Below are 14,329 nucleotides of genomic sequence, written 5' to 3'. Positions count from 1 at the left end.
CCTTTCGGTTACTAGTCCAATGCTCTAACCACTAGACTACCTGCCGCCCTAATGATAAACAATTCTATTACAAAGTTGTGAAAAACACAAGATCATAAAGCGCATTATGTAGCTACAATATCCGACCTATGCAATTCATACATGTTTATTGCTATACATTGTTATAGGGCAATGTTATATTGTTTATTTTCTAATATTTAGCCTATGCCTTGGCCTAGAGGTGGTAAGTCCATTATCAAGATGGTTATTTAGGTCTTATAAATTAGTGACTGTCTCCCTAAATGAGAGGTCTGAACCTTTATGTTATGGCATGTATTCGCCCTGGAGGGCTTCTGTTTCACCCCTATCTGTCTGTTTCCCCTCAATTGCTGCAACTTGCACTTCTCTACTTAAATATGACATGCATGACAATCATGGGAACTGAACAAATCTCACTCTCATCTTAATAACATTGTATTCAATTGAGGAAAGCACATAGCCAGGCAGCCACTCCACCTAATTTAAGTGTCCCACCATACAGCATAAGACCAGACACCAAGGGAAGAAGATGTCTTCAGACACCAAGGGAAGAAGATATGGTATTTGGAATGGGTCAATGTGTGTGGAACAGTGAAAAACCCAACAGACAAGGTGTAATAATTGGGGAGCAGAATTAGAAACTGGAAACAGCCCAATGCATTATTCATCAGCAGAGATATGGTAAGAAATGAAAGAGAGAAAGACAAATTAGTTTTAAAACCCTGAACTGGAAATAAAAGTCATGTAAACGAATTAATCCATACAATGACCGCGTTCTCCAAGGTAAGACATATGTTGTGCTCCATCTGCTGGTTACAATGAAAAGTGCAGCCTTGTTTATAAATCACCTATTATTTTTAGTTTAGGGGCGCATGGATGGGTGACAGATTAACTCTAAATTGTGACAAAGCAATAAGTCAACATGGGCACATCCAGAACCATATAAACAGAGTCAGGCAGAGTCTGGCCCCTCTCAAGGTTTCCTCCTATTACTAAGGAAGTGTTTTGGTGCTTTATAACAAGTTATAAAGCATTGTAAATGCATGCTTTTGGTAAAGTGTAAGAGATTTGGGTCAGGGTTGCCGAGATTAAGTAAACTGTTACCATTGATTTGAAACAGTACCACAGAGTCAATTTGGCTTCCTCTCTGTCTGGCCCCGTTTTATAAACACAGAGATGATTTGACAGACTGATTGATGAACTCTCAGTCAATAACACTGGTAAAGTTCCAAGTACCAAGGTGAACATGATGATGGATGAGGCTGCCTACAGTATGAGCTCTTAGTTGAGGGATTACAATTTGCTTTCTGCTCCATAGTGATCTTGAACACCATAACCTGTCTGGGCCCCTGGGAAGCTTGGCCCGGGGCAGGGTTGTTGTGATGGGTTCTGGACAGACCTCCACCTGGGGCTTGTTGCTCTGTAATATATAGCTACTAAAGCTGTAAAGCTGCCCAGAGCAGTCATCAAATAATCTGTTACTTCCACACACAGAGGGGGATTGGGTTTCCTCCCTGAGCTCTGTCTATTGCAGCCCAATAGGGGAAGAATTAGATACACTCTCACCATACCATCTAGCTCTGCTCCAGGGCATTAGTGTGCATTCCTCCTCTAGTTAGTGGACGAACGTGCACTAACGACCTGGACCATAGCTACGTACCATCCAGAAGACCGACTGAACTGTAACACAGTCTGCTTATTCAGCCCTGTTTAGTTTTCCCACCTGACTACTCTAAATGCTTTGTAATTAAGCTACTGTGTAAGTTGAGTAGTTTATGAAACATCCAGAGGCATTAAATAAAATGAGCCTTATTGAGTGAAGAGATTAATGTCTTGTTCGGTTTCAAACAACATTAAGTTTGGGTGTTTAATGTGTCTCTCCTTTCACTTTAACGACATTAAGGAGGTTTGTATCTGATTAAACGAGTCATCTACTGCCATTCTATCCATTCTAATGGGACCTTAGAGTTTATTCTAACTTCTGTAATTTGGTTATTAGCTCAGCATATTAACAACTGTTATACATTATATAAGTGTATCGAAATTGCAAGAATCTCTAGTTAAGAGGACCAGCTAAGGTTTGTATTGGTAACTACTTGTCTCTCTGGTCCTAAGCAATCTCTTCATTACCAAGCACAACACAACTTGTTGTACAGGGATCCATGCACAGAGGACCTAGTGTTACCAGCTGCCTCTGTAAGCCCTAGCCTAGCAGGCTGTGTGTGTGTGTGTGTGTGTGTGTGTGTGTGTGTGTGTGTGTGTGTGTGTGTGTGTGTGTGTGTGTGTGTGTGTGTGTGTGTGTGTGTGTGTGTGTGTGTGTGTGTGTGTGTGTGTGTGTGTGTGTGTGTGTGTGTGTGTGAGTGAGAGAGGCTTTGTCATCGTCAGAGATTGGTGCTGAGACTGGGCAGAGTGTACATCTCACCAGTTTCCAGTGAGAGCCAGGTAGGCTGGCTGTATAATCCCCAGAAGAGGAAGGATTTCATTATGAAACAACAAACAACAAGCCCACAGCCAGCTCCCCCGTCAACCGTCTGGTTACATAACCTGTTCACAACACATTGTGAACACACATACACAGATGCACACACACAAACATCTGTGAATTTCTCAACAACATAAAACAACATGTAAAAAAAAATATAAAAAAAATCACTCATGCAATACAATGCACCTGCTGGCAAACACAAACAACCCACGTTTCATGGTGTAATAATTAAGAGAGAGGGGGATTGAGGTTCTGTACCGTAAGCATATGGACTGAAATAAGTGTTTATAACTAGTTAGAATATGAATAGAGAGTGCTTGGATGTGAAAATGACATTTCTGTGTGTTCCATACACCGTGTTCCATACAACTGTCTTTGGGTCTTAGAAAAGCACTATATACATACAGTTGAAGTCGGAAGTTTACATACACCTCAGCAAAATACATTTCAACTCAGTTTTTCACAATTCCTGACATTTAATCCTAGTAAAAATTCCCTGTTTTAGGGCAGCTAGGATCACCACTTTATTTTAAGGAGGTGAAATGTCAGAATAATAGTAGAGAAAATGATTCATTTCAACTTGTACTTCTTTCATCACATTCCCAGTGGGTCAGAAGTTTACATACACTCAATTAGTATTTGATTGGCATTGCCTTTAAATTGTTTAACTTGGGTAAAACGTTTTGGGTAGCCTTCCACAAGCTTCCCACAATAAGTTGGGCGAATTTTGGCAAATTCCCCCTGACAGAGCTGGTGTAACTGAATTAAGTTTATAGGCCTCCTTACTCGCACACACTTTTTCAGTTCTGCCCACTCATTTTCTATAGGATTGAGGTCAGGGCTTTGTGATGGCCACTCCAATACCTTGACTTTGTTGTCCTTAAGCCATTTTGCCACAACTTTGGAAGCATGCTTGGGGTCATTCTCCATTTGGAAGACCCATTTGCGACCAAGCTTTAACTTAACTGTCCTGAGATGTTGCTTCAATATATCCAAAAGATTTTCCTGCCTCATGTTGCCATCTATTTTGTGAAGTGCACCAGTCCCTATTGCTTCAAAGCACCCCCACAACATGATACTGCCACCCCCGTGCTTCATGGTGTTCTTCAGCTTGCAAGCCTCCCCCTTTTCCCTCCAAACATAATGATGGTCATTATGGCCAAACAGTTCTTTTCAAACATCCATTTTTTGTTTCATCAGACCAGAGGACATTTCTCCAAAAAGTACGATATTTGTCCCCATGTGCAGTTGCAAACCGTAGTCTGGTTTTTTATTGTGGGTTTGGAGCAGTGGCTTCTTCCTTGCTAAGCGGCCTTTCAGGTTATGTCGATATAGGACTCGTTTTACTGTGGATATAGATACTTTTGTACCTGTTTCCTCCAGCATCTTCACATGGTCTTTTACTGTTGTTCTGGAATTGATTTGCACGTTTTGCACCAAAGTACGTTCATCTCTCCGAGACAGAACATGTCTCTTTCCTGAATGGTATGATGGCTGCGCGGTCCCATGGTGTTCATACTTGCGTACTATTGTTTGTACAGATGAAGGTGGTACCTTCAGGTGTTTGGAAATTGCTCCCAAGGATGAACCAGACTTGTGGAGGTCTCGGAGTTTGAAGGTAGGCCTTGAAATACATCCACAGGTACACCTCCAATTGACTCAAATTATGTCAATTAGCCGATTAGAAGCTTCCAAGGCCATGACATCATTTTCTGGAATTTTCCAAGCTGTTTAAAGGCACAGTCAACTTAGTGTATGTAAACTTCTGACCCACTGGAATTGTAATACAATGAATTATAAGTGAAGTAATCTGTCTGTAAACAATTGTTGGAAAAATTACTTGTGTCATTGTCAAGTCCTGACCATAGAAAGCCTGTATTTTCTTTGGTAGAGTAGGTCAGGGCGTGACTAGGGGTTTTAGTCTAGTCTATTATTTCTATGTGGGGTTCTAGGTTTAATTTTCGATGTTGGTGTTTGTGTATGATTCCCAATTAGAGGCAGCTGGTAATCGTTGTCTCTAATTGGGGATCATACTTAAGTAGCATTTTTTCCACCTGTGGGTTATGGGATATTGTTTATGTTTAGTTGCCTGTTAGCACTGCATTGTCGCCACGGTTCGGTAATTCTTTATTGTTTTGTTTTACTCTCTAATAAATAATGTGGAACTCTACATACGCTGTGCCTTGGTCTGTCTATACTAACGGTCGTGACAGTCATGCGCAAAGTAGATTTCCCGACCGACTTGCCAAAACTATAGCTTGTTAACAAGAAATTTGTGGAGTGGTTGCAAAACGAGTTTTCATGACTCCAACCTAAGTGTATGTAAACTTCCAACTTCAACTGTATCTATTATTACAATGTATAACTGAGGGAGGCCAGTAAAAAGAGTGTTAGCACTAGGATGATGTGAGAGACAAAGACTGTTTACTGTGATTAGCACTAGGATGATGTGAGAGACAAAGACTGTTTACTGTGATTAGCACTAGGATGATGTGAGAGACAAAGACTGTTTACTGTAGTTAGCACTAGGATGATGTGAGAGACAAAGACTGTTTACTGTAGTTAGCACTAGGATGATGTGAGAGACAAAGACTGTTTACTGTGGTTAGCACTAGGAAGATGTGAGAGACAAAGACTGTTTACTGTGGTTAGCACTAGGATGATGTGAGAGACAAAGACTGTTTACTGTAGTTAGCACTAGGATGATGTGAGAGACAAAGACTGTTTACTGTAGTTAGCACTAGGATGATGTGAGAGACAAAGACTGTTTACTGTGGTTAGCACTAGGAAGATGTGAGAGAGACAAAGACTGTTTACTGTGGTTAGCACTAGGATGATGTGAGAGAGACAAAGACTGTTTACTGTAGTTAGCACTAGGAAGATGTGAGAGACAAAGACTGTTTACTGTAGTTAGCACTAGGATGATGTGAGAGACAAAGACTGTTTACTGTAGTTAGCACTAGGATGATGTGAGAGAGACAAAGACTGTTTACTGTAGTTAGCACTAGGATGATGTGAGAGAGACAAAGACTGTTTACTGTAGTTAGCACTAGGATGATGTGAGAGACAAAGACTGTTTACTGTGGTTAGCACTAGGAAGATGTGTGAGAGACAAAGACTGTTTACTGTGGTTAGCACTAGGAAGATGTGAGAGACAAAGACTGTTTACTGCAGTTAGCACTAGGATGATGTGAGAGACAAAGACTGTTTACTGTAGTTAGCACTAGGATGATGTGAGAGACAAAGACTGTTTACTGTGATTAGCACTAGGATGATGTGAGAGACAAAGACTGTTTACTGTGATTAGCACTAGGATGATGTGAGAGACAAAGACTGTTTACTGTAGTTAGCACTAGGATGATGTGAGACAAAGACTGTTTACTGTAGTTAGCACTAGGATGATGTGAGAGACAAAGACCTTTTACTGTAGATAGCACTAGGATGATGTGAGAGACAAAGACTGTTTACTGTGGTTAGCACTAGGATGATGTGAGAGACAAAGACTGTTTACTGTAGTTAGCACTAGGAAGATGTGAGAGACAAAGACTGTTTACTGTGGTTAGCACTAGGATGATGTGAGAGACAAAGACTGTTTACTGTAGTTAGCACTAGGATGATGTGAGAGACAAAGACTGTTTACTGTAGTTAGCACTAGGATGATGTGAGAGACAAAGACTGTTTACTGTGGTTAGCACTAGGATGATGTGAGAGACAAAGACTGTTTACTGTGGTTAGCACTAGGATGATGTGAGAGACAAAGACTGTTTACTGTGATTAGCACTAGGATGATGTGAGAGACAAAGACTGTTTACTGTAGTTAGCACTAGGATGATGTGAGAGACAAAGACTGTTTACTGTAGTTAGCACTAGGATGATGTGAGAGACAAAGACTGTTTACTGTAGTTAGCACTAGGATGATGTGAGAGAGACAAAGACTGTTTACTGTAGTTAGCACTAGGATGATGTGAGAGACAAAGACTGTTTACTGTAGTTAGCACTAGGATGATGTGAGAGAGACAAAGACTGTTTACTGTAGTTAGCACTAGGAGTCTCTCAGAGAGACAGACAGGTCTTCACAATGGCTGCAATCACAGGTGGAACCGGGCCTGTCACACAACACCTCCTTCTCTCTTCTCATCTCTTCATTGGGAAAGTATAGCTTTCTCTCCAGCCCCTCAAAGCTGTCAACAACAGCATCACAACAGATAATTCTGTTAACATCAGTAGCAGTAGTTACTGTAAGCTGCAGTGCAGAGGGTGAGCGGGGACTGCAATTACCCAGCCCCTTCATCAGGCACTGGCCTATGGGTTTGGAGTATGGGAGTCAAGGCTACCAATCATACCCCAGACAATTATTTCGCTGTCTCACAGACTCATAGGTCGTCAATTTAGTGTTCAAGGCCATTACTGGGGCCGAGATGGACCCCGCCTCAGCTGCCTTGCCTTCCCAGAGTCACTGCTCCTAGAACCAGGGTAACTATAACTAACGTTACCACAGCATTATTGACTCTTTATGTCATGCATACATGCTTTAGGAATGGTACATATCACCACTCTAAGCAAAGTGTTACTATTCAGTGTCGGCATTCTGCTGATGTTTGGAGAAAAGAACCCTTAACAAAGGAGAATCATCCCATCAGAGACACGGTTCTATTTTTTAGAAGATATGCCTCTTGTCACAGTCAATTGTGTTCTTTGATGCGTCAGGGTTGTCTCTTCCACAATTCATTAAACTTATGCTGTTTCTGTTCAGTTAGTGGCAGATTTTAGACCAGAACTATCAAAACTTTAGATTTGAAACATTGATTCATCATTATTAAAAATGATGCAGTTAGTGTGGAATACAGAAATAGGCTTGGAAAAAACCCTCAACTCAACAAAGAGTTATAAAAACACACTCTGCACATTGAAGACAAACTGAAATAACTTTTTGTTGACTAGAAACGTTATCACAAAACTAATACTATGTCATAAATGTTATTGTTTGCCATTTCTAAATGGTTCCAGAGAAGAAAACATCCATCTGTAGATTAGTTCTATTAAACCCACCGTACTCGACTGGACTGGAGAGCATCTTGAGTGTTGGGAGAGGACCAAAGCAAAGCTTGGTTGTGACTCAGCCACAACCACCGCCAGCCAGCCACACTCATTCCATCCGTTGCCTTGCTTCCTCTTTTTCCTTCTGTTGTGATAGATCACTGCATTGTGAGAGCTAGAGTCATCTTTCACCAGTGACTATAAACCCCAGTCCCCCTGTCCCTGGCTCATGGTCATCCATCTATCCTCCTGTGGCCGTGGGTGTCTGTACTGTGGTTGTCTCAGACTCCGCTGGGAGGCTGGGTGGCCCCAGGAATAATGACCAGGGGTGCACAGTGACCATCAGCTCTCCCTCTCTCTCTCTTGTTGTATCATTATGATGAGAGGAGGAGAGGAAGAGAGGAGAGGGGATGTGGAAAGTAGAGGTGGAGAAGAATAGAGAAGAAGGAGAGGAGAGGAGGAGGGGAAAGAAGAGGGGGTGATGAGAGATGGAGAGGAGAGGGGGAAAGAGGATAGGAGAAGGAGAGGGGAAGATGAGAGGTGGAGAGGGCAGGATGAGAGGTGGAGAGGAGAAGAGAGGAGGAGAAGGAGAGGGGAAGATGAGAGGTGGAGTGGAGGAGAGGGGAGGATGAGAGGTGGAGAGGAGAGGAGAGGAGGAGAAGGAGAGGGGAAGATGAGAGGTGGAGAGGAGAGTTGTCTGTCTCTGAGAAACATTTCATTTCAGGAGGTAAAGATGAACATCAGACATGCACCACTGCTCTCGTCACGCAGGCAATTTATTAAAACAAAGTCTAGCCCCACTATAACGCTGACAGCTCCACAGGCGGAGACAGGGAGTGGGAAGAGACAGTCAGTGGGAAGAGACCGTGGGGGAAGAGACAGGGGGAGGGAAGAGACAGGGAGTGGGAAGAGACAGGGTGGAGACAGGGGGGGGGGGGGGGAGAGACGGGGAGAGGGAAGAGACAGGGGGGCATCTCAGTGAAATGAATAAAATCATAATACCTCCATTGAACTCTGCGGCTGGAATTAATTGGTTTCTCTTTAAGTCAGACACACTCATATATTGCATCATTATCTTAAACAGACTCCCAAGAATCATAATGCCAAAACTGCTGCTCTTCTTCCCCCCTCTCCTCCCCCGTCGTCTGGAGTATATGGGCAGTTGACTGATACAGTATGTGCACCACAAATGGCACGATATTCTCTATATCCCTATGGGAACTGGTCAAAAGTAGTGCATTATATAGTGAATACAGTAGAATGACATTTGGGACACAGTGGCAACTTGGATTTAAGAAGGCATCACCCAGTCTATTTGGACACATCACCCAGCCTGTCCCACCCATCAAATTGACAAACATGACAAAGGGTCTGTAATCCATCTATCTTAAAACACTTTTGACACTCTCTATCCATCACTATGATATCACTGCTTCCATCCACAACACAGGGCCTAAATTGGATAATGAATCTCTCTTCTCTGAAGTACGCTAGATGTACCCATGTACCCTTCCGGTTACCAGTCCAACGCTCTAACCACTAGGCTACCCTGCCGCCCCATAGATTGTAATATCTTTTTTTTCTGGCTTGGCTTTCCCAGTGATTTTACCCACACATCGTTACTGGATCATAATTAATCACATGCAGCTAAAAGGGGTGTTCACATTTCAAGGACTGCAAGGCTACTGTTGGACCTGGCCCTTCCCCATGCCTTGGCCTCGATTGGGCCGAGGAGCTGCCTGCACACTAAACTCTGACAAGACACTTCCTAAGAGATCTGGTCAATAACAGGGGTCTAATCTAGTGCTAATCACCTACTTAGAGGAATCAATCAACATACTCCTGTTATGGGTCTGTATTATGGGAAACATAGACGGACAGTTTCTCCATTGAGGAAGCATTTTAGTCTAGGACTAGACTTAATCTGTGTCTGGGAAACCTGCATAGAAGAAAATGACGTGTGTTGTAGCCAGCTCCTATGGCGAAATAAATGTGTAAATAACCTTAAAGATTGTATGAATGGCAACATGTTGTATGCTCCTTAATGGCATCAGGCTTACAAGTGCTATTCTGAAACTAATTAATATAACACTGAATATGCAAGAAGTAAGCAAACATTTCATGGGTAACAATAAATGCAGCTCTTACTGAGTTGATCCTGCTGCATCAACGCATGTGTGTAAAACACAAACACAGGACGGTGAAATATAGCTGTTTCAATGTAATGGGATTCCGTAAATTCATGAGAAAAACGAAAACAAAAATCAACAGTTATTTGGAGAGACAGGTCTTATTTCCCCCTGATGTAAAATGAATCAATAGGCTAGTAGTGGCACTTCCTGTACACACACACACACACACACACACACACACACACACACACACACACACACACACACACACACACACACACACACACACACACACACACACACACACACACACACACACACACACACACACACACACACACACACACACACACACACACACACACACACACACACACACACACACACACACACACACACACACACACACACACACACCAGGAAAAACGGCTTACTCTTCATTTGAGCTGTATGTAATCAATCCCTGGCATGGGACGGCAGGCTGGCTGGCTGCAGACTTACTTCTCCAAACTAAGTGTGGAAACAGTGTGATTACTAGCTTGGTGGCATTTATAAATTGAACTCAGATTGGAGGAGAAGAGACGAGAGCTGCAGAGAGACTTCACGTCAACGTAATTACACCACTGGAACAAAGGCAGATATTTTACAGTACACTGCAGTAAATTCAGCTCCCCACTGCTGAATTGACCACAAGAGAAAATAAAGTGTTTTTCATTGCTGGGTAAAGTTGAAACTCTCCCATGGCCATTGTTATGAATCCCATTGCTACTGTCATTGAGCTATAGTTCTGTCCAAAATGGCACCCTATTCCCTAGAGTGCACTACATTGGGCCCTATGTGCTGTCATGACTTGGCCTGTGGGTAAGGTTTATGACCCCCCCCCCATAAATACCTTTCTCCCTTCCCTCTCTCTTGACTCTACAGAGGGACTCTTGAATAGCCTTTGTTAAACAGAGATTGTGGGAACATCAGAAGGTACGGGGAAATTAACCATATTTTGGTAATCCAACCAGTTGAACATATGTGTTGGTACTTAATTAATGAATATGATGTCAGTTCGGTTGTCATCTGAGACATTCTCATGAATGATAGGATGACATGAACAGTACACTGGAAAGTCTACACATTATAGTTATCAGATTCACATTAAATTGTCGTGCAATTTAAATGTTTGAATATAAAATTATTTGGGAGGGGATGAAATGTGATTTTAGCTTCTAAAATGTGGGAATTGGGATTTTATGAATGAATTAGGCCCGACTCAGTGGCCCACCCACGTGAAGAGACATCGGTTATAAACTATGAGACATGCCCCCCTCTCCCTTCCTATATAAAGCCTTGACAACAATATAACTTCCTGTTTCAAGTACATTAGGATGACGATCCGATGTCAGAAGGGTTCAGATAATAACTACAGAACAAAGCAAACCTCAGCGTGAGCTTTGGTTGCGAATGGTATGAACTTTGCACTCTTATTCACTACAGAAGTGATACCTCCTAGCTGTTGAGTTAGCAGCGGCCGCTGTAAACGTGGGCTAGGAAAGGACGAACAGAGGACAGGGAGATCTCTGTTGGCCAACAAGACCAGCATCTACGACCAACCTACTGAAGCGCAGCTCAGAGTAAATATTTATTGCATTTTCCTTTTCCAAATGGGCGGTAATTTAGAATGCATAAGATTCTGTATTTACGATAGAGTAACTGCCTACGGCCCAATAGAGACATTGCTTCTCCCTTTGTTCTTCAGTCTTCCCACTCTTTCACTCAAACCCAACCCACTTTCTTTGTGTAACCAGCTGGCATATCTGTTCCGTCCGCTAGGGACATTTTCTTTTATGACATAATTTGTAATCAATGTATGATTCATTTTGTGTATATATAATTCTGTGTGATTAGTTAGGTATTTAGTAAATAAACAATTAAACCCAATTTTGTATTGCTGATTCAACTTGTTAGCCAGGGTCCGTGAAGATAACCGAGAATTTACAACTTTCAAATGAGACTGAAATAAGGTGACGATTAATATTGACTGCTTATTGATGTAAAATATTACTAGGTCTTTAAGAGTTTATTCGGAAGATAACTGCTCTATAAATATTATTTTGTGGTGCCCTGACTTTCTAGTTAATTACATTTACATGATTAGCTCAATCAGGTAATATTAATTACAGAGAAAGGATTTTATAGAATACATTTTATAGAATACATGTCGTATCACAATCCGGCATAGCCAAAGACACGACAGTGCCCAGGTCACAAGTAGTGCATTATAATGAGAACAGGGTGCCATTGGGACGCAGTGATTTAACCTCTCTATGACAAGGGCTTGAATCTACCTGAGAGTTGTTGATTCATATAACAGACCATTGAGGATAAAATACTCTATTGCTGTCCTTCGTAGTGTTAGTGATACTGAGTCTTAACGATAGTCCCTAACGGAATCATGTAGATGGAATACACAACAATTAACATGGGAGAGATTTGGAAGCTATCCAAGCCCCAAAGAACATCTGCACAATATTTGTTGTGGTGCTATTTAGTATAGTGTCATATCATAGGCCAATGAGATTGAGATTAAAATGAGGAGGGGTGTTAGTGTCAGACCAGAGGTGTGCGTGCATGCATGCGTGCGCAAGTTTGACACACAAATCCCAACATGGAGATTGATTATCTGGCTAACCATGCTTTATAGTAGCTCCAGTTAAAAGTATTATTGTATCTCTCTCAAGCTGTAAATAGCAGGAATTCCTCCACACCCACCCTTTAATCTGTGGTAACATTGAAAAGAGACACAGCAACCGGTATGCCACATTATCAAAGCCTTGTCTTGTGTTGGTCTGGACTGATGTTGATCTTTGGTCTGTGCTCAATACTAACCATAATTCAGTCAAACATCTCCTTTACACAGCCTGTGCCCCAAATAGCACCATATTCCCTATATGGTGCACTACTTTTGACCGGCGCTCATAGGGCTCTATTCAAAAGCAGCACACTATGTAGGGAATAGGGTGCCATTTGGTACACAAGCACAGAAAAGACTGTCCTGAATGGAACAAACCTGTTTATTGTTTAGATTGATAAAACCAAGAGCTACAACGTCTGATTTAATTTGCCTTGTAGGACAATGGAAGCATGGCTGGTGTAATGGATAGCTGTGACCCACCTGGTCACTAAATCTTTGCCACCGTGAGATATGCCTCTCAATAATTCAGACGGTTAATGAATGCAGTTTGGTTGAAGGGATGTGGAGAGAGACACAACAAGAGAGAAAGATAGAGAGAGAGAGAGAGAGAGAGAGAGAGAGAGAGAGAGAGAGAGATAGAAAGACTACTAGAGAGAAAGAGAAATAGAGAGGGAAAGAGATAGAGGGAAAGAGAGAGGGAGAAACGTTGAGAGAGCACTACATCCACAAAGACTATAAAATGCAATGACTAAGACAGTTCAAAGCTCCAAACACAGAAAACAGAGGTGACATTCAGTCTTATAACCAAGTTATCATCCAAGCTAGCCCACATCTCCCAGGGGATGAGTAAAGCATACCATTAACCTTTGAAAAAAATGCTTCCAAGCACAGTCATAACTTTACTTGTAATGTTTTACTTTACCTAATTACTTTAAACGGGCACAATTAAACATCTGAGACCTCCTGCTGCCTGACTGGGGTTGCGTCTGAAATGTCAACATATTCCTTATATATTGCATCCTGAGCTCAGGTCAAAAGTAGGGTGTCATTTCAAAACTATATAGGGTGTCATTTCAAAACTATATAGGGTGTCATTTCAAAACTATATAGGGTGTCATTTCAAAACTATATAGGGTGTCATTTCAAAACTATATAGGGTGTCATTTCAGACAAGGTCTGGAACACTAACTCTGACAGAAACACACTGGAGGGCAGACAGACAGACACTGGGAGGCAAACAGGCAGACACTGGAGGCAGACAGACAGACAGACAGACAGACAGACAGACACATGCTGGGGGGCAGACAGACAGACACACTGGGGGGCAGACAGACAGACACTGGGGGGGCAGGCAGACAGACAGACAGACAGACAGACACTGAGGGGCAAACAGACAGACACTGGGGGGGCAGACAGACAGACAGACACACTGGGGGGCAGACAGACACACATCAGTTAACAGCACACATCAGTTAACAGCACAGACAGACAGCACAGACAGACAGACAGACAGACAGACAGACAGACAGACAGACAGACAGACAGACAGACAGACAGACAGACAGACAGTATGAGACACTGGGGGGCAGACAGTCGGACAGACACTGGGGGGCAGACAGACATACAGACACATGATAGGGTGCAGACAGACAGACACACTGGGGGGCAGACAGACACACACTGGGGGGCAGACAGACACAAACACTGGGGGGCAGACAGACAGACATGCTGGGGGCAGACAGACAAACAAACACCGGTGAGCAGACAGACAGACAGACAGACAGACAGACAGACAGACAGACAGACAGACAGACAGACAGACAGACTGTATGAGACACTGGGGGGCAGACAGTCGGACAGAAACTGGGGGGCAGACAGACAGACACACACCGGTGAGCAGACAGACAGACACAGATACACTGGGGGGCAGACAGACAGACAGACCTAGGTCTAGGTCCCAGGTCCCAAGAAACA

The 14,329-nt window shown here is 42.6% G+C and overlaps 1 protein-coding gene across 3 annotated transcripts in view; it reads right to left on the bottom strand.

The window, feature by feature from the left end:
* Nucleotides 1-14,329, bottom strand: part of LOC135520386 (oxidation resistance protein 1-like) — a 204,260-nt gene that overhangs the window by 73,654 nt on the left and 116,277 nt on the right. The gene's annotated exons all lie outside the window — the stretch shown is intronic.

Source organism: Oncorhynchus masou, chromosome 29 (assembly GCF_036934945.1).
Source record: "Oncorhynchus masou masou isolate Uvic2021 chromosome 29, UVic_Omas_1.1, whole genome shotgun sequence".
Taxonomy (NCBI): domain Eukaryota; kingdom Metazoa; phylum Chordata; class Actinopteri; order Salmoniformes; family Salmonidae; genus Oncorhynchus; species Oncorhynchus masou.
The sequence above is the reverse complement of the archived record's forward strand: the minus strand, read 5'-3'. Positions and strand labels throughout refer to the sequence as shown.